Source organism: Ascaphus truei, chromosome 19 (genome assembly GCF_040206685.1).
Source record: "Ascaphus truei isolate aAscTru1 chromosome 19, aAscTru1.hap1, whole genome shotgun sequence".
In the NCBI taxonomy this organism is placed as follows: Eukaryota; Metazoa; Chordata; class Amphibia; order Anura; family Ascaphidae; genus Ascaphus; species Ascaphus truei.
Window position 1 is genome coordinate 10461097 of NC_134501.1, and position 19771 is coordinate 10480867.

Below are 19771 nucleotides of genomic sequence, written 5' to 3' on the forward strand. Positions count from 1 at the left end.
AATGTTACAACAGAGCAGCTGATGCTATACACAGCAGAGAATGCAGCCACGACGCACATTGTAATGACAAACTAATATATACAAATTAAAGTAAAATAGGAGGAGAAAGTCAAACCCAACAATGTGACTAAGATCCCACAAGTCACAATAAGGAAATACAAGACTGCTCTTCCCAAATTGCCTGCACCCCCCCCCCCCCCCTTCTTCAGGAGTGGATTTCAATAGCAGTATCTTGTATAAGTGGTCACGGAGGTCACAGGTAACCCAGGTCATCATTTGTGTGGGGATCAGAACATCCACAGAGAAGCAGCTTTCAGAGCTGAATTCACGTCACCCTTACACCCCTTCTCATCATATACAGGGTAACTATTTCCACGCAACTCCAGCGCCTGCAGGAGGAGTCTCTGCTTCAGCACAGGTGGCTCAGTCTTTGACTGAGACTCCTCTTTCTTGCCCCTTTCTCGCTCGCCCTTCTCTCTCGCTCGGCCCTTTCTCTTCTCTCTCGCCCCTTTCTTTCTCTCTCTCGCTCGCCCTTCTCTCTCGCTCACCCTTCTCTCTCTTTCTCTCACCCCTTTCTCTCTCGCTCGCCCATTTCTCTCTCTCGCTCGCCCATTTCTCTCTCTCGCTCGCCCATTTCTCTCTCTCGCTCGCCCATTTCTCTCTCTCGCTCGCCCCTTTCTCTCTCTCGCCCGCACTTCTCTCTCTCGCTCGCCCCTTTCTCTCTCTCGCTCGCCCTTCTCTCCCTCTCCTCCCCACCTCTGATATACTTCCACCTCTCTCTTCCTCTCCCATTCTGCTACTCCCTCTCCTTCGCTCTCCCCCTCTCTCCCTTCACACTGCCCGGTAGAATGTTTCATGCATTCAGATCTGCCTGTGAGTTGTTCCTGCCACCTAGTAAGCCAAGGACAGCTCCAGCACAAGCTGATTCATATAATGACACCGAGTATAGACTCCCACACATTCCGAGAGAGAATATAAGAAAGCCAGGGCACGGCTCTTCTTGCTTTTCATATACTGCTGCGTTGGTGACACCTAAAACCGTAACCTCAGGACTGCAGTATTATCAGCCTCCACAGAGGAGTCTCTGCTTCAGCACAGGTGGCTCAGTCTTTGAATGAGTCACGGATTGAGCCACCTGTGCTGAAGCAGGGATATCCTGAAAACCTGACCTGTTTGTGGCCCTTGAGGACTGGGGTTGCCCACCCCTGATCAATACCAAGGAGATATAAATGCAATTGTATCCTCACCAAAACTAGACACAAACCCTAACACAAGCCGAGGATTCCCGGGAGTAACGGGAAACCCTTCACACACAGCTTGTTTGGGGTTTTGTTAGGTCCAACAGCATTAAAGCGACTGAAATGCATTAGCAGCAGATTCAGGAGGGAAAGCGGATACAGACAGACAAAGCTTCTCCCTAAAAAAATCCTGTGCACACAAACAAGCCCTTATACACAGAGCCACAGTGTGTGTGAGCGGTGTGTCACATTGTAACATCTAGCAGGTGTATTGTGTGGACACGGGCAGAAGGATGAAGGCTTCCTTTACCATGGCATTTGGATATGCCCAAAATGCTTTATTATTCTAGTACTCAAATTGTTCTCTGTGGGCTGGAGCTGCCCCATCGCTGTCTTTAATCCTCCGTCCCGTTATATACCGTATCAAATCTATCTCATGTATACACCCGACACAAAGATACACACAGTGCAGCTGGGAGATACGTGGGCTTTCATGCATATTTCAGGAATAAAATTAGAGGAAGAGTCTGGACCACAATAAATAGTATTTAGACCAAAATGTTATAGAGCCGTCAGATATTAGGAGTTGTATATATGTATATTATCATCATTTAGTTGTAAAGCGCCAACATATTCCACAGCGCGGTACAATGGGGGTACAGAGTTCTGTATTACATAAGACAGAATGACATACAAGTGAGGACTGACATGCACAGATACAGGAGTGCTGCTCCGGAGAGCTTACACTCTAAAGGGGATACGGGGCAATATATATCTTTATTTATTTTAGCTCCGCTATGCACATAGCTCCTCACAGCACTAATACACCGGGCAAGTAATAGGTCACTTAGGGCCTCATGCAGAGAGCAGCGCTATTTAAAATCTCGCCATTTTCCGGAGAAAATCGCGCAAAAAACAGCTGAAAATGGCGAGGTAGGAAAAACGCGCCATTTTTTTTTTCTATTTGAAAATCTCGCCGCGCGGCTGGCGAGAAACTACATTTCGCCAGTCTGAAAAATATCCGAATTCAGAAAGGCGCGCTTGCCATCTAGCGGCTGTTTTTGGCGCGATTTTCTTCAATTTTCTCCGCCAACTAAAGTTGGCAAGATGCAGGAGCTCGCCGGCTATAGGGGGAAAAAAAAATGCGCGATTTTTTTTTCCCCTCCCTTTCAGCTGCGCGCATCTCCTCATTTACAATTCTCCACTTGCAGTAATGCTAAAAATAGCGGATTTCGCCCATTTCTGCATATGGAGAATAAAACTCTCCATTAAACATTAAACCTACTTTTTATTCCCTCTCCAATTTTAAATAGCGCTGCTCTCTGCATGAGGCCCTTAGTGGGAATAAGCACCTCATACAAAAATGTAACATTAGGATCGGGTTTCCTGACCCAGAGAGCTTACAATCTCAGTGTGAAGAATTAGAACAAGGCAGTAACAATGTATCGCTGGTCCCTCTGGGAAGGAATATGTTAATGAGCTGTCAGCAGGACACTAAAGCTTCAATTTGTTCTGGACTCAAAGGTTAATTTACAAGAGGTGAGCGCACAAGGTAGCCGCCCGTCACAGGAATGAAAGGGACAATAGGGGCATTGTGAGAAGGAACAGCCCAAGTACCGTACCCCTCAAACACAGGCGCAGCGTCTCATATCTGGTCATTCACCCAATTCTGCTTTTTATCCCAAAAATCCCTTTTAGTTCTTTTGTGTTAAGATGTTTCCAAAAGTAAACAAACAAGCGACACACGCAGTATTACACCAGGATGTGAACACATTGCGTGGGACGCCATATTGCTGGGGCCGGTGCTTCGTTACTGTGCAACATATTATAGGCTACTCCAAGGAGTAAATCACATTGTCTCATGCCGGCCCGGTTATTTCTCAGGATTTCTCTGCTTTACAAAAGGCCACGATCAGAACATCAGCCGCAGAACTGAGGTCCAAACAAGGCTCAGAAATAAAACCAAGGTCACAGGACGTCCCTTAGTCAGAGTAACCCTGGGAATGATGGGCAGACAAGCAGTGACCTCGCCCTGCAAGGACATTTCTAAGGACGGTTAACATTAAGCAGACGGTTGGGGGGGAGGGGTTGGGGGGGGGGGCAGATTTGCACCGGGATTTCCAAAAGGGACATTTTTAAACACATCCCAGGAAATGTGGCTGTAATTTTGCACTTCCACTTTCCCTAAACTAGTGAAGAAATGAAAGTAAAAGGAACATAACTAACTGGCCTCGCAGTGATGAGACCCAAAAGGCTGAAACAGCTATCTGTGAGCAGTGTTACTGGCTCTGCACTTCTTTAACCCAGGCTGTGCTGAAAAAGCGGTATAATGTGGCAGGCATAAGCTTATAGGGGTCCCATATTAGAATGGATAAGAAGCAAAAGGTGTCACTGTGTGCTAATTTGCATGTCATCTCCCACAATCCCTAGCTGCAGTGGAAGCACTGTATGCTAAGAGATAACGTGGAAAGGCAGGGTTAGGGACGTCAACTCCCATATTCACCCAACAGCGCTTTACCTCCTATATACATTAATGGGGGTATACGTGGGTCAAATCTTAGAACACTTTAGTGAATTTGGACCCAAGCCTTCTAAATGCAAGCAAACTTTGTAACCCTTCAGTGCAGGACACACCTGCCCAAATGCACCCCCTACAGCGCCAGTGGGGTGTGCAAGGCATTGTGGAGTGAAAGGGGTTAATCATCCGGATTCAAAGTTCAATGCAACTCCACTTCTAGAAATCGATGCAACAATGACTGCATGGACGCAGAAACACGACTAAATTCACCCAGAGCCCTTCCATAGCGAGTGCGGACGCGGGAAGGTCCCTTAACATGCAGAGACTGTGTGCACACCGCACTCACACAGGAGGGAGTCTCTCCTCCCCCACCCCAGCAATACAAACAGGCGACAAGAGGAACCTGTTTCTGCCCCGCCTGAAGTCTGGCTGATAATGAAAGCACATACCTGGCCCAGACACACCCAGAGACCAGAGGCCCCTACTGAGTGCGCGATCAATAACCCCAATTATTACCCCCACCCCCTACAAGGACCCGGCGGCACAGAGCGCTAATCACAGGGCATAACCAACTTATGGGTTTAGATAGATGCTCAGTCTGATGTATTTATATTAATAATCTTAAAATTATTAATAATAATAATTAATAATTAAAAATCTGAGATTGAAAGCCGTTACTAAGCCCTGCAGCTTGTTATGGATTAGCGCTGCTTAGTAAAAATGGCCCTCAGTCTCTGCCACTTGTTAAATAAGTATCGATTTGATTAAAAGCTTTCCCAGTTTAAGCTCAGTTTAACTTAACTCCAAAACAGTGTTCTTTAGCTATGAATTGTGTGAATCAGAGAGGGGGTTTCCCCCGGTCAGACCTGCAACGCATTACTCGTCACTGGCACTGAAAGGGTTAACACGGGGGGGGGGCAGTATCTGTGGGATCTGGTCGTTTCCTTATTGGCCTGAACGAGCAGCCGCAGGATAACCTGCTGCCATATATGGAAATTCCCTTTCCCTCTGCGTGTATCCAGGCTGTTTATTTTGTCATCTTTTGAATTGCTCAGCGACTCACTGACTGGTTCAGGTGAAAGTCTAACATCCCCGTGAGCCCACACCAACACCGTGAGGCCACAGCGACGCCAATACCGTGAGCCCATACCAACACTGCGTATCCACCACCGTGAGCCCACAGTGACGCCAACACCGCAAGCCCACAGTGACGCCAACACCGCAAGCCCACACCAACACCGTGAGGCCATGGCGACGCCAACACCTTAAGGCCACAGCAACGCCAACACCGTGAGGCCACAGCGACGCCAACACCGCGAGGCCACAGCAAAGCCAACACCGCGAGGCCACAGCGAAGCCAACACCGCGAGGCCATACCAACACTGCAAATCCACCACCGTGAGCCCACACCAACACCGTGAGGCCACAGCGACGCCAACACCGCAAGCCCATACCAACACTGCAAAACCGCCACCGTGAGCCCACAGCGACGCCAACACCGCGAGGCCACACCAACACTGCGAGGCCACAGCGGCGCCAACACCAAATCCACCACCGCGAGCCCACAGTGACGCCAACACCGCAAGCCCACAGTGACGTCAACACCGCAAACCACCACCGTGAGCCCACAGTAACGCCAACACCGCTAAGCCACACCAACACCATGAGGCCACAGCGAGGTCAACACCGCGAGCCCACAGCGACGCCAACACCGCGAGCCCACACCAACACCGCGTGGCCACCAACGCGAGCCCACACCAACACCGCGTGGCCACCAACGCGAGCCCACACCAACGCTGCGAGGCCACAGTCGCGCCAACACCGCGAGCCCTCATCAACACCGCGAAGCTACAGTGAGGCCAACACCGGGAGGCCACAGCAACACCAACACCGCGAGCCCACACCAACACCACGGTACCAACACCACGGTGCCAACACCGCAAACCCACAGCAACGCCAACATCGCGAGCCCACACCAACACCACGGTGCCAACACCGCGAGCCCACAGCAGCGCCAACACCACGAGCAGACACCAACACTGCAACGTGGTTACTATATAAAACCACAGACTCAGCGGTGCCTCCGAGAGCCAATATGAACCAATGGCAGTGACATGTTTCAAGCACCAACATCCACAACTTGTTTTCATCTTATAAAGATTTGGGGGGAGGGGGTCCCCTCAGAGGTCATTATTCCCAGGTCCAGCGATCTCGGGGCGCCAGTAAAATGAACTATTAATTTTCTGCAGTTTATTGCAAAAAAAACCCTACAAATATAGCCTTCGGGGTCAAAAAAAGAATGCCAATAACGTCGCTGTGGTCCATTGCTGACCCCGGCGGCCATACTTGTAGTTTGTTGCCTTGGCTGATCCGGCGGCCATATTGCTCGCCCCGGAACTAGTATTCTTGCTCAAGAGATTTAAGGGTAATTTTACGGCGATTGAAGGGTCCCCAGAAACGGGAGCAGCGCAGTTGAATTCTGCAGTAAAGACCCCTCTCATCCCTATCCCCCCCCCCCCCACACCAATGAGCAGCACTAATGGCTGCTTTAAGGGGTCACATTGGGGTGAATGATGCCATTTTATTTATTTTTACCAAAAATCTGACAAGTATTTTAAAATCTTTTTTTAAAGCCAGTTTGTTGGCATGGTGAGTGGAGACATGCAGGGGTTCGATTCCCTCTGGCTGTCCACAAGTCAGCTGCAGATATAAGGGCTTCACCAGTTACCTCCCACTCAAAGGGCGGGTGGCTCGACTCTGCACAGCGAGTACCACACAAGCCACGGGCGTTGCAAGATAAACACAGCAGGACGTTTGGGTGGATTTATTTATAAGGCAGCTGGAATGTACTAAACACACCAGACTGGGTAAAACCCTATTGCCACCGTATCGGTGATCTCATCGGGTTCAGAAGCTACAGGAAACCGCGCAGTTTCTATGTTAGGTCACGTGACCAGAAAGCATATGGCCAGCGTTATCACGTATCATCTTTTATTCATACAGAGGAGAATAAGGGAGATACAGTCTGGAGCACGGGTTTCCAACCTTTTTTTGGTTAAGGAACCCTTTGTGAAATTCTGAGGAACCCCAACCCTCTCTAATAGCGTGTCTGAGATCAGATGCATTGTAAGGTACCCCAACCCTCTCTAATAGCGTGTCTGAGATCAGATGCATTGTAAGGAACCTCAACCCTCTCTAATAGCGCGTCTGAGATCAGATGCATTGTAAGGAACCTCAACCCTCTCTAATAGCGCATATGAGATCAGATGCATTGTAAGCAACCCCAACACTCTCTAATAGCGTGTCTGAGATCTGATGCATTGTAAATTCTTCTGTATTTGGTACAATTTTCAAATTACCTAAAACTTGCAGGGAACCCTTTAGGGATGCCCAAGAAACCCAATGTCTCCTAAGAACCCAGGTTGGAAAACACTGGTCTGGAGACACTCACACTCACTTCAATGGAGTCTCACCCAGGTTTCCCAAATCCCCACAAGTCACTCATTTGGGTTTTGTTGACCTTGATATCTCTGGGAAGAGCAGACACACCAACAGCATGGAAATATAACAGCCCAGACAGAAATATAAAATGTAGTAAAATGGGAAATAAACAGAAACCAAATAAAAACCCACATTCCCCAACGCAGCAACGCTGAGAACCTGAGAGACAAAACGAGAATGAAACTGGTTAATCAGCAAGTTGGAGAGAAGAATGGTAAATACTAAAGATAAAGAAGTCAATGTTTAACTCAAGTTCAAGGAAAGACTGGAAAATCGAAGGCAGGACCTGTGGAAGGGGAGCTCCGCTGCAGAATTAACCACACGTATTTCATTTGGCATATAAATAGTGGTGCAAAGTCCAAACCCCACAATCTCCTCCCCCACGCAGACCCGGCCACAAATACAGAGGCTCTCGGGGCACTCACTGTGACAAACACCCTAGTTACCATCTAAAATGCTGAACTTGGGGGACATCTCTCCACTCACACAAACTGAAGGACATGGACCATCAAACATGGCACTCCCCATAATACCCCGTCACTGTCCCTCACCCTCTAATACTCCTGGTCACACTAACTATCCCTTTCCTGTGACAATCCTCCTTATATCCCGACACCACTAAAATACTTGTGTTCCTCTCTGCCCTGCAATACAAGTTACAAACATGTAACAACGGCAAATTAGAATATGGCGGAGTATTCTTCAGGCTCCTGGTTCTGATCCAGAGATTTCGCTTTGTATCCATTAGCTGCTTAGATTCCGCGCTTTGGTTCACCTGCTGCTTACACAGCGATTAACTTAATGACTTAGGAGCGGCCTTGTGGTTCACACAATAGTCTTTGAAGTGGGGAGACCTGGTTTGAGGCTTAATGCCATTACCCCGCGGGTTTGCGCAGGTCACATTGCAAGTAGAAATTCTGTGCACCCCCCCCCCCTCCCCCCAACATGTCAGGTTTTCAGGATAACCCAGCTTTAGCACAGGTGGTTCAATCAGAGGCCTCTGATTGAGCCACCTCCTGTGCTGAAACAGGGATGGCTTGAGCCAACCTTGCTGAAGCGGGGATAACCTGAAAACCTGACCTGTTGGGGGGGGGGGGGGGGGGGGGAGAAGCCTGGTCTACAAGGTGCCCTTGCTAATCCTTAACATCTAATCTTTCGCAGTTTATAGATCACACGCTTCAGAAGTATGTATCCCAGATGCCCTCATACCTTCGAGACACAACTCAGGTTTTAAATATTATTAAAGATCTCACATGGAAAGATCACCATACATGGGACACGTGTGACGTGACCTCATTATATGCCAGTATAGATCATGAGTTGGGTGTCGCAGCTATAGAGAGGACACTGGTCACAGACCTTCCCGTGTCCTTTACCACTTGCTGAATGTGAGCAGTTAGTGACAGAGTGCACGAGCTCCTTTGCAGAGGACACTGCGCAATGGGCTTTTGTGTTTGTTTTTCTGTTTCCGCAGAGCTTATCTGTAATTAAGGACTCACAGGACGCTTCCCATGGCAGACGGACCCACATTACCATCCTAATCCAAGGACTGTTTTGCATCCAGAGACTGGTATCATTTTCACTTGTCAGTGCGCCCAGGACTTTTTGTTCTCTTGCATTTATTTCCCTTGTTAATGCCACATCTCAGCCAAGCACAAGGGAACGAGGTATAAGAGGAGGCCCTTAGCGCAGCAAGGCAGGGGGATCACGGGTGACTTGGTTGGAGACTATAAAGAAAAGTCACCAGTAACAATGCGATTGATATTCTTAGATGAAATGACCAGTCCCAGATTACTCACCAGTATAAAGGTCACTCAAGGTCATAACCTCACCTGCTGCATGTTAAAGGGGGGGTTTATGGGGTCAGTGGTGGAGTTATTATAGTGAGTAACATCAGGTGGAGAGCCAATAAAACAGTGACCCAATCAATTGCACGCCTGAAACTTCCTTCCAGTCTAGAATTGTATCACCGGCTTTATAAACTCCCGTCATAAACAATCCGAGTGGCAGAGTCTTGGTAGCGAGTGACCCAGAGCGGGCAGTCCCATGTAACAGGGCACTGCCTCTCAGGCTCGCCAGCGTGTCAGGAAGTCCGTCAGACACTAGTACTGGATATAAAGTTCCGTCACCCACAGTATTAGAACAATGAATACGGTTTGTCTGCTCCACCGTGTTTGGAGATCGGTCACTGGTCCAATAACTGGAAGTGTGATCAATAAAACGAACCAAGGTTCCTTGATTCAGTGAGGACATTCCGGCCCAGATTTACTAAACAGTGCTAAGCCTTGGTGAACCTTACAGCTCAGAAACTTGAACAGGTCTTTACAAGTGCCAAGGCCTAGAACCGCAGTACGTGTGGTCTTCAATGTGTTCCCAGGGAACATGTTCTAGAGTAGCACCATGTCCCACATCGGACAGGGCTATTATCATATGGAGGAGGAGGGAGGAGATGTTACACTAGAAGTGGGTAACCTATTTTACAATGTAGCCACAGGTGTGGCGAATGAGAAGTGAAAATCGCCACGCCACGCTTTTCGTTGACTTGCATCACTACAAATTTTAGCTCCCATAAAAAAAAATATAACAGTTCAAGGTCGGGTCTAGACTCCAGCTGAAGGCAGAGGGGAGTATGGGATGGCGATGTTGCGTCAATGACTCATTCAGAAAGAGGAAACCAGCACATGCCGCCAGGAAACAGTTTATTTTACTGTGGGAGCTGGCAAACTCAAATACGCTACTTGTGGCGATTGGCGACAGGGTTGCCCACATCGGTGTTACACCACGTTCTACTCCTGCACTTGTAGAGCTATTATCATATGGAGGAGGAGGGAGAGGAGGGAGGAGGGAGAGGAGGGAGAGGAGGGGGAGGAGGGAGGAGGGAGGAGGGAGGGAGAGGGAGGGAGGAGATATGTTACACTATGTCATGATGCAGCCTGTAAACACATCAATCACCGACTCCCAAACTAGGTATTGAATCAGTTTGCACACCCAGTGCTCACACCCAGTGTTGCTCACACAAACATGGCAGCTCTGGACAAGTGTTTATCGTCCTCTTTTTTTCAGTCATATTATTGCAGCTCTGGTTGAGTCCCGGGCACAGGGTGGCACATCCAGTCCCTGACAATAAATCCCGGGCACAGGGTGGCACATCCAGTCCCTGACAATAAATCCCGGGCACAGGGTGGCACAGCCAGTCCCTGCTAATAACTCATGGGCACAGGGTGGCACAGCCAGTCCCTGCTAATAACTCACGGGCACAGGGTGGCACAGCCAGTCCCTGCTAATAACTCACGGGCACAGGGTGGCACAGCCAGTCCCTGCTAATAACTCACGGGCACAGCGTGGCACAGCCAGTCCCTGCTAATAAATCCCGGGCACAGTGTGGCACAGCCAGTCCCTGCTAATAACTCACGGGCACAGCGTGGCACAGCCAGTCCCTGCTAATAAATCCCGGGCACAGCGTGGCACAGCCAGTCCCTGCTAATAACTCACGGGCACAGGGTGGCACAGCCAGTCCCTGCTAATAACTCACGGGCACAGGGTGGCACAGCCAGTCCCTGCTAATAACTCACGGGCACAGCGTGGCACAGCCAGTCCCTGCTAATAAATCCCGGGCACAGTGTGGCACAGCCAGTCCCTGCTAATAACGCCCGGGCACAGGGTGGCACAGCCAGTCCCTGCTAATAACGCCCGGGTACAGTGTGGCACAGCTAGTCCCTGCTAATAACGCCCGGGCAAAGGGTGGCACAGCCAGTCCCTGCTAATAACTCATGGGCACAGGGTGGCACATCCAGTCCCTGACAATAAATCCCGGGCACAGGGTGGCACAGCCAGTCCCTGCTAATAACTCATGGGCACAGCGTGGCACAGCCAGTCCCTGCTAATAACTCACGGGCACAGGGTGGCACAGCCAGTCCCTGCTAATAACTCACGGGCACAGCGTGGCACAGCCAGTCCCTGCTAATAAATCCCGGGCACAGTGTGGCACAGCCAGTCCCTGCTAATAACGCCCGGGCACAGGGTGGCACAGCCAGTCCCTGCTAATAACGCCCGGGTACAGTGTGGCACAGCTAGTCCCTGCTAATAACGCCCGGGCAAAGGGTGGCACAGCCAGTCCCTGATAATACACAAGGAAGGTTGAGTTATTTAGTGTACTTAGCCCCCCTCTGGTACCCTCGCTCTGTATTAGGGCTGTTTTTTCGTATTCTCCCCTTATTTCTCAGTTGAGCGTGGGGAGATATTTTGAGTCTCCATCATCTATTTCTTCTTCCTATCGGCTAATTGCCAGAACCTGCAGTGAGGGAAAGCAGCTGTGGGAGGGGCAGGGGGGTGAATGACATTTATAAAAAGCAGCATTCACACCCTCAAATTATTAATTTTTTTATCCTTACCTGAACCGGGGGTTGTCTGGGTCTAGGAGTTGATCCGTAACCCCCGACCTCCAAGGACACCCCAGTTCCAGGTAAAATGGACTTCTACATTTTTGTAGTTTCCTAGAAAGACTACATACAGGCCCCCAGATACAGGCCCCCGGATACAGGCCCCCGGATACAGGCCCCCGGATACAGGCCCCCGGATACAGGCCCTCAGAGGTTCAGGAAAGTAACCCTTTTTTAAATAAATCAGTTGAGGACTATGAGAAAATACTTGTAGCATTTTCGTCTTTTTTTTTTTAACATCTCAGAATGACAATTTTTATGCATTATAATGTAACAAGCATTTTTTGTTTCTATAGCAACCATTTACAAAAGTGACATCCCCTTCCTCTTGTGAAACAGGCTCTGGCACACCCCTTTTTGAGCCCTACCCTCTCTCTAGCAGTGCACCCAGGGTCAGCCCGCCCATTAGGCGAACCTAGGCTGCCGCTAAGGGCGCAAAAATAATATTATTAGGGAGCGGAGCGGCAGTAAAAGACGATGTCAGCGGAGGGAAGACGTTGAGACAGCGGGGGGCGGCGGCTTGGCTGTGGCAGGCGAAAACATCCGGTCAGAGCAGGAGCACAGGAGAGGTACGCGCTGTAACACCGGCGCCGGAAGTCAGACGCCGGCAAACTTCCTGTGCTACAGTGCATACCTCCCCTGCCGTCTCCTGTGCTCCTGCTCCGATTGGATGTCTTCGCCTTCCACAGCTTGTATCAGTGACTGCCTGGTCACATGATCTTCCCCACAGAACTTTGCATCTTTGGTCCTCTTCTGCTGCACTGACAGCCATTTAGTGAACCCCCGAGTCGAATCTTCGCCCGATCGATCGGCAACTTAGCTAATTACTTATCATTGTGTGGATTGTATTGATGCGCGTATTAAAGAGAAAACAAAAACAAAAAACACAACGCAGCAGCTTGGACTGCGGCTTTCATATAAATGTAACGCCCATCCATGTGAGAGGAGGGGGGATAAATCCATTTATCATCACTGCAGTACGTGTTTACACATAAAGCCCGCCACAAAACATGCACCCGCTGTACCCCCCGCGCCCGTACAGGAACCTGCATGGAACCGGCGCACAACTGAAACAAGGAACTGAAAAGGAGGAATTCTATAAATAATTGGGGGCCGTCGGACCTCAGGGAAGCAATTTGTTGTCTCCTGATCTTCACAAGCTGAGGCCGCGCGTACAGTGCTGGCGACGAGACAGACGATGTCACCCGTCGCCGCCAGCCAAAGTTATAATTAGATTTTTCGCGACTGTCGCCAGCGACGTCACGAAAGGGGACGGGCCGCGGTCTCCGATTGGTTTTGAGACAGTCACATGTGGCGACTGTCTCTAAAACAAAATCACATTTACCCGTCTTCAAAAATTTTGGTCGCTCCGTCACTGTCGCGCTTACTATAAGCGCTTGCGACGGAGTCAATGTATTTGATTCGGAGCGACGTTGAGTCGCCAGGCACTATAAGCGCAGCCTTAGAGGGAACTTCTAAATCAATATATATCCCTCCGTCATTTTACATACAGGATTTTATTACCACTATTCATCCCAAGGGCAGTACAAAGGACTCGGGGCATCCCTTAAGGTTGGAGGAAAGAGATTTCACCAGCAACAAAGGAAAGGGTTCTTTACAGTAAGGGCAGTTACAGTGTGGGATTCATTACCCATGGAGACTGTGATGGCAGATACAATAGATCTGATCAAAAAAAGGTGGGACATCTTTTTAGAAAGGAAAGGTATACTGGGATATACCAAATAAGTAAACATGGGAAGGATGTTTATCCAGGGAGTAATCTGATTTTCCCCTGATGAGATCACAGGGTAATGTGTCACTGGGGTTTTTGTTTGCCTTAGTTTTGATCAATATACTGTAAATAGAAATATAGGATGTGTCTATCGTCTAAATCAGGTGTGTGCAAAGTGGGGGGGGTGCGCAAACTGGGGGGGTTGGCAAACTGGGGGGGTGCGCAAACTGGGGGGGGTGCGCGGCTTCCCCGAGGCTTATAATGTCGGGGGACTGCGCGAGGCCTCTGCAAAATGAACTTCGAGATTCAGCCGGCTTTTAGACGCGACTCCATGGCAACGCGGCGTCAAATGGCCCTGTGACACGACACCGCACTAAGGTTGGGGGGGGGGGGGGGAGGGGGGCGCGAGCACTGGGGGAGACAAGGCAGGGGGGCGCAGCAATTAAAGTTTGCGCACCCCTGGTCTAAATTTAGCATAGTTTGAACTTGCTAGATATATGTCTTTTTTTCAACCTCATCTACTGTGTAACTACTTCCATATTTATGTAACCACTCCAATTGTGTATGTCGGGTCATACAAAGCGCTTGTAGATCTACACACACACGCGCACACACACGCACACACGCACACACACACGCACACACGCACACACACGCACACACGCTGTATTCATGTGATTGCATGTGCTTTTTATGGCAATTTGCAGGATTTCTGGAATTCCTGAGATAGCTGATTTCAAAGAGTACAGCACGAAATGCCTAAAAATGCTAATTGTTTGTGCCACAGATAATAAAAAAAAACAAAAAAACAAGCTGCACTTATCTTGGAAATAAAAGCCAGTAATCCCGCTTTAGGGGAGACTTTGTTCTTCTAGTAGAAGTGCTATTATTTGTCAGGGAATGTGCACACAGCATTGCACCCCCCCCCCCCATCAATGAAAGGGTTAATAGTAAACATTAGCAGAAGTCTTAATGGCCGCGGTCCTCACACTGCAGCCCACAGTCACAAAAACAGGGGCGCCCAACTGCAGTCCTCAAGGGCCACCAACAGGTCAGGTTTTCAGGATATCCCTGCTTCAGCACAGGTGGCTCAATTAGTGACTCAGTCAAGACTGATCCACCTGTGCTGAAGCTGAGATATCCTGAAAACCTGACCTGTTGGTGGCCCTTGAGGACTGCAGTTGGCCGCCCCTCCACTTAACGGTGCTTTGGAGTCAGACCGTGCTGAAGTTTAGCAGCCCTTAGGGAATATGGGCCTCGGTATATATGGCGTCCTGCAGTCCTCCTCTTTAATGAGTATATATGGGACTGGCACATAGCAGAATACTCCCTCGTGATTTGACCGGATACTTCCGTTTTCAGGTTTGAATGTCTGAATTTCAAAGCAATGAAAACAGACCGAATTCCCCCAAACCCTTTCATCTCCAAGCGGGACGGCTTCCTTAAGGTGCTACATCACGCGGAAAATCCCCTAATTCCAAGCCCATACATGCCAGGGCCTCACAATAAGCAGCTGCGAGAAAGAGGATACAGCAGGCGTCGGGCCTAGCGTTACCTGGTGTAGCAGGGGCAGCAGGGACAGGGGGGAAACGAGAATACAGGCGGGAAACATTTCTGCATTTGGGAAGAAATATCGTTTCTGGTCATAGCGTCTTGAAGTCAGACCCAGGCACTAGGGGCTTATCCGTGACCAGCAGCTGAATGCATGTACAATACACACATGCATTATATTCAGCAGGGCTGGCAACTCCTGTCCTCAAGGGCCACCAACAGGTCAGGTTTTGAGGATATCCCTGCTTCAGCACAGGTGGCTCAATCAGTGGCTCAGCCTTTGACTGAGCCACCTGTGCTGAAGCCAGGATATCCTGAAAACCTGACCTGTTGGTGGCCCTTGAGGACAGGAGTTGGCCACACCTGATATTCAGTGTCACGACTACTAAATACAGGCGCACTGCATGGCTGTGCATTAAATATAGAATACACTGCAACCTCTTACTACGGGTCCTATATTAACAGTTTCTCACTAGTGCAATGCAGTGTTCATAAGGACCCTACTATGGACAAGCAAACCTTTTACTTTCTGTAACTGTCTCTGAAACCGGGTTTCCAAAGTTCGAGGGCAAGTGAACGTCCCAATGTTGGAAGAAAAGTTCTGAAAATCTAGAACCGAGCTGTTCCGGGTATTCCTAAACCCAAACCCAAACCCAGCCGTTTTTGGTTTCTGAAAATTGGACAGAAATAGAAAGACCTCCCTATTATGTGGCACTGGAGAAACACCCCTATCTAATTAAAAACACATTTTATTAACAGATTAATTAAAATATAAATGTAGTGAAGTAAACAATGAACCAAAATAATTAAAATAAATATATACAGCTCAACCCCCTTATAACGCTGTGCTTGGGGCCCAAAGAATCACATCGCGCTATAAGCGGATCGCGTTAGAAATAATGTACAATTGCATGCATTGTACAATAAAGTATTTAAGATCCCAATAATCGTGTTGTAAAGTATTCATAAATACGAAAATTGGGAGCCACGCTTGCATCGCGCTATAAGCGGATTCGCGTTATAACGGGGTTGACCTGTATATGTATTTAGGGGTGTGGACTAGGTGTATAGCTGAAATAGACCTCAGACCTCATTAGTCCACTTTTCGCCAAATACCCCACAAATCAACACTGTACATAGGCATACAGAACCTTTACTCGTTACCGAGCAAGCACTCCGACTCTATACTTCTTCATAGAGGAGGTTTCACGGTACATATAGGATCAGGTACCTGATGTTCTGAGGATATATTGAAATAGCTATTACCACATCTAATTCAATAGTATAGCTGTGGCACATAATAGGATTAAATAGCGTTCAGATCCAGCACGCCGACGTCTCCTTACAATTTTAATTTATTTTGGTTTGTTGTTTACGTCACTACATTTATATTTTAATTAATGTGTTATTAAAAATAAATTTTATTTAGATCTTTCTATTTCCGTCCACATTACCATTACTGCCAGTCAGCACCATCCCTACACCAGTTTTTGTAGTGAAGTTCTGTGGTACAACGGAATATAAGTATACTATAATCGGTGTGGTGCGGGGTACACATTTACCCCTCAGGGGGTCCCCTCTTCTTGTGTTCTGAAAATTGGAGTTTAAAATGAAAGTGCAGGTTGTGTTAAACATGACAAGGAACAAGACGATGGCTGTTCTATGCTAAGAATATTCCAGGGTGTGGATCGTGTGATTCCCAGTGCACATGGAACGGAAGCGTGTAAGGAGTCCGTGTAATATTGGTTTGATATTCTGCTATTTCCTATGAAAATGAGTCAGATAAGCTCAGACGCTTCCCTGTGTTGTGTTTTACAGTCAGAATCTTCCAGTGCGTCTCTGCAAGAAACGCAAAGCACATCACATGGCGATAAGAGGCGAGAAACACCAAGACGCGGACAGGGCCGCCAACAGAAATCTTGGGGCCCATGAAAAATGCACAGAGCAGGCCCCCCCCATAGCACACCTAGCATGACATTTTTTTTTAGGGCGCAACTTTTACTTAAATGGCAGTGTTGCGAGCCCTATTTCACATCTTGTGAGTCCCCCCATATTTCCCTCCCCTTTCCCCATGTATTTCTCTCACCTCTCACTCTCCCTCCCTCCCTCCATCAAATACCCCACTCTCCCTCAATCCCTGCCCCTCCCCCCGCCTCACATGTATTTCTCTCCCCTACTCCCTTTTCCCCTCTCCCCCTCCGTCAATTACACCACTCTCACTCAATTCCCTCCCCTCACGTAATTCACCCCCAAAAAATATATACCAAAAACTTCCCACCCCCACATACATACAAAAAAATCCGCAACCCCCAAATATATACACCCCCCCCCCACCTCCCCAAATAAATAAAAAAAACACCTCCCCAATACATATTTTTAAAAAAACAACCCAATACATATTTTTAAAAAAACAACCCAATACATATTTTTTTAAAAACACTCCCGGTGGGAGCTGCCTGGCTGGGGAGGGCACTAGGTGCCAGCCCGGGTCACGTGGGCCTGCCCGGAACTGGAGCCGGTGATAGGACTCAGGCGGCGGGCCGCGGAGGATGGTGGATGCCGGTAGGGGGAGGCAGGATCCTAGTAGGGACTGAGGGATGGGGAAGGATACCGGGTGGTAGGGCCTGGGGATGGTGGGGGCTGAGGAGCGTAGCTGGGGACTCAGGGAAAGCGTGGGTTAATGCCCGGCCGACCGGGCCCCTACTGCAGGCGGAGCGGCCATTTTTTTTCAGACAAGGGCCCCGCGAGTCACCGGGCCGGGACGCCAACCCCACCAGTCCCACCCTGTTGGCGGCCCTGGCCTCGGACACAGTGAGAGAAAGAACCTAAATCATCCAAACAGTGCAAGGTCACACTTCGGAATACATCATCGCGGCAGAAGAGTCTGGATAATAGTAGTGGCCCAGTGTGTGATTTTAAGAAAGTCTCAACTTGTTGAACAAAAGGGACCGAACTCTTTGGACTTTAGAAAGATTTATATAATACAGGCATACCCCGCATTAACGTACGCAATGGGACCGGAGCATGTATGTAAAGCGAAAATGTACTTAAAGTGAAGCACTACCTATTTTCCACTTATCGATGCATTTACTGTACTGCAATCGTTATATACGTGTATAACTGATGTAAATAACGCATTTGTAACAGGCTCTATAGTCTCCCCGGTTGCGCACAGCTTCGGTACAGGTAGGGAGCCGGTATTGCTGTTCCGGACGTGCTGACAGGCGCATGCGTGAGCTGCCGTTCTCCTGTTGAGCGATATGTACTTACTCGCGAGTGTACTTAAAGTGAGTGTCCTTAAACCGGGGTATGCCTGTAGTCTCTTGAGAAAGATTTATATAACAGTATAAGAAGAAAGTGGGTGTTTGTCACAAAAATCCCCTTTTCTTCAAAAGTAAAAGTTAAATAAGTTTGTAAATAAAATAAAAAGAAGTAGTGGTACTGTGTGTTTGTAGAGTGCTTCATGTATCATCACAATATAACCTCTGACACTGTGCAATAAAAAGCACTCAACCATGTAACAGCTTCTCGAACATTACACAGGTTAGGACACATCTAATAAAATCGATCTCGTCATGGACGTACCTTTATTTATATAGCGCCATCCAGTTACACAGCGCGTCACAGCCGTAACACACGGACATAATAATATAACACATAATGGGAATAAGTGCTTCAGACATAAAAGTAACAATAGGAAAAGGAGTACCTGCCCTGAAGAGCTTACAATCTAAGTGAAATGTTCTCAGGATTAGTGACCAATAAAAGAACATGAAATTAATATTTCCAAAACTCCAGACACAAAGTGTCTTCTACCAGTGGAAACAAATAACCACGTTCCTTTTCTGGCTCTACAAATGCTACAAATTAATGCCGCCTTATCCCCTAGTACCAGATATACGACTTAAACTCAAGGTATCTCAAGAAATAGGGACATGGCCAGGGGAGCAGGGAGATTCAAACTCTAACTCCCAGACACCCAGGAAAGCAAAAAGTTACACAACAGGTTTTTACAACCCAGTTAAACCCACACCCCACACCTCACACCGCAGCGGGCCTGTGATAACAAGTCTGGCTTTTGCTTTAGTCACAAAGCAAAAAAAAAAAAAAAAAAAGTCACAGAGAAAAAAAAAAAAACAAGGTGCAGAGTGAGCACGTATCTGAACAAGTGCCTCTATCCAGCAAATTTATCAGGGGAAAGACAGTAACGAGGGAGTAGCGTGTATGATGCCTTTTATTGGACCAACAAGTAGTTGATATGTTACAAGCTTTCCCACCTCCCGGGGTCCTTCATCGGATATGGCAGAGCCCTTCGGATTTAGAAAATAAACGATAATAAAGTGACCCAACTCTCACAGGACCCCCTGAATAAATAACTGTGGGACCCCGGAGAGCGGCTACTTATCATAGTAACCATATAGTGGATGCCCCGGACAGTTGTCACTGTGATCGTATTTAAACGATCCTGATTGGTTAGTATGGGCTAGGGGTATTAGGGAGACATCTTTAAAGGGTCAAAATAATCTGACGGCAGTTTCATGTTCTATAGGTTCAATGCACCCTTATAGAAAACAAACACGTGTAAGTATACTGAAATACTATTTGAAACTTGTAATGTCTCTCTGTAATATCTCTTGTGATAAGACTGTTTGCTGTTCTACGTGCAGGGAGGTTATTCTCATGTTTCCTTTGGCCAATGACTGCAGCATACATTTGTTTGAAGGAGATCATTGGGAAAGAACCAGAATTACCATGAAACATTCAAATTCAGCGGACCCAGAGGAAAAACAAA

At 48.1% G+C, this 19771-nt stretch overlaps 1 protein-coding gene across 1 annotated transcript in view; it reads right to left on the reverse strand.

Annotated features, from left to right (window-relative positions):
- LOC142469831 (cadherin-1-like) overlaps positions 1 to 19771 on the reverse strand; it is a 43631-nt gene that overhangs the window by 21990 nt on the left and 1870 nt on the right. The window lies entirely within an intron of this gene.